The 2153-nt window shown below is 42.5% G+C and overlaps 1 pseudogene; it reads left to right on the forward strand.

The window, feature by feature from the left end:
- The first annotated feature begins 583 nt into the window (after positions 1-583).
- LOC119805378 lies at positions 584-1929 on the forward strand (annotated as a pseudogene).
- Positions 1930-2153: the final 224 nt, after the last annotated feature.

The raw sequence follows: 2153 nt of genomic DNA on the forward strand, positions 1-2153 counted from the left end.
AAGCAGAAGGACCTGAGTTCAATCCACTGGATACATACAGTAGAAAAAGTAGAAGATTCCCACAAGTAGTCCTTTAACTTCCATATACATATTGTCAATCAAAACTGCATACACACACATACACACTAAATACATATAAAAAGAACACTATATAAATAAAAATAAAAAGTCACAGCCTCTATATTTGTTACTTGTTTCATTATTGTGACAAAATACCTGACAAGAGCAAATTAAAGCAAGGGTTTATTTTAGCTTACAACTCCTGGTGATACAGTCCATCATAACACAGAAGGTATGGAAGTAGGAATAAGAAATAGGGGCGCCAGATGCTCTCCTCCCCATGCCTCATACTCTCACACCTAGCAGGCACACTGGCAAGCGGTGCTGCCATGAGTGCCTAGGTCCAGGCTGCAAACTGGCATTGGCAGGCGGCTGAGATTGGGTCACCTGAGCCTCCCAGGGGAGGAGAGGAGCCAGCTTCACACTCCATCTGCCCACCCCCCCCGTGCCCTCACTGTTGCCCACAAGACATTTATGATTTATTGCATCTTTGAAGAGCATCAATAGAGGAGAAAAAAAGGAGATGGGTGTGAAAACATTTACTCACAGTTCCTCTTCCCACAGCCAGGAAATGCTGGGAAAACTAAATATGTTATGAAATGATGAACATTTTTATGATATCACTATTCGTGTCCAAAATAAAATCTTCTGGGCTCAAAAGGAGGTACTAGCAGCTTGTAGTGATTTCTTTCGCAGAAAACTTGTGGGCCAAGCAGGGGATGAGAACAAAAATGTGTTGGATCTGCATCATGTTTCAGTGACTGTACCTCTTTTAGAATACACTTACGAAGCCACTCTGCCAATTAATACAGAAAATATTATTGATGTTCTATCTGCAGCCAGCTATATGCAAATGTTAAGTGTTGCTAGTACCTGATCAGAGTTCATGAAATCAAGTATTTTGTGGAATACACCACATAGCCAACCGAAAAGGGTCTAGATGCTGGGCAAGAAAATAGTTCTAACAGAAAATTTACTTCTCGAGATGGAAGTATTTCTCCAGTGTCTTCAGATTGCAGTGTTGTGGAAAGGACCATCCATGCCTGTCTGCCGAGAATCCCGGAGAAAACGCAAAAGCTACATTGTGATGTCTCCTGAGAGTCCTGAAAAATGTAGCACACAAACAAGTTCAACCCAAGTATTCCTCAACTTCCTATGTAGAAAATAGAAATCAGCCAGTTGACTCTTTTTTAGCTTTTCCATGGACTTTCCCTTTTGGAATTGATTGAAGGATTCAGCCTGAGAAAGCAAAGCAGACAGAAAATACCGAGATTTTAAAGTTGCCTGGCCTGTCTGAGGCAGTAGAAGAATGACTATGTGACTTGTGAGAACACAAAAACTACCTTGCCTATAGGTACAGAAGAAGATGTGCAGGTCAAAGTAGAAGGATTAAGTGATGAAGTCCATGAAGAAGGTCTCAGCCTGTCAGTGCATCTCAGAGCTGACTGAGTGATCAGCAGACAGTGCTGGGAAGTGAGCCAGTTCAAGAGGATATTCTGATTAGTCCACAGTCTTCCTCTACAGGCTCAGTAGATGAAAGAGTTACAGAGGGGTTGCCTACACTTCAAACCACTTCTAGCACCAGTGCTCATACAGACGATAACGACAGAAAATGTTCAATATCCCTTCCAACTCTACATTGCTCCTTCTACCAGCAGTACAGAACGACCAAGTCCAAATGGTCCAGACAGACCTTTCCAATGTCCAACCTGTGGGGTTTGATTCAATCGTATTCAGAACCTAAAACAGCACATGCTTATCCATCCTCAGGAATTAAACCATTTCAGTGTGACCGCTGTGGAAAAATGTTCACCAGGGCTTGCTCAGTAAAGATGTATCCATCGCCTAAAGCATGAAGTGATTTCTTAGTACCAGACTACTTAAACCAGGAGCAAGAAGAGACTCTTGTTCAGTATGCTCTTGGAGAAAACACTTTTGAAAGCAACTTTTCTGTTCAAATGCTTGTGATTTCACAGGACTCCTCAACCCAGAATTGTGAAAGTGTTTTTCTTTTTGGGGTCTCCTGGTGGGCTTGCAGAGAAGGAGGACGATGTGCAAGAGCAGCCAAAGACCAGTGCTCATGCCTAGGCCAC

Source organism: Arvicola amphibius, chromosome X, assembly GCF_903992535.2.
Source record: "Arvicola amphibius chromosome X, mArvAmp1.2, whole genome shotgun sequence".
Taxonomy (NCBI): Eukaryota; Metazoa; Chordata; class Mammalia; order Rodentia; family Cricetidae; genus Arvicola; species Arvicola amphibius.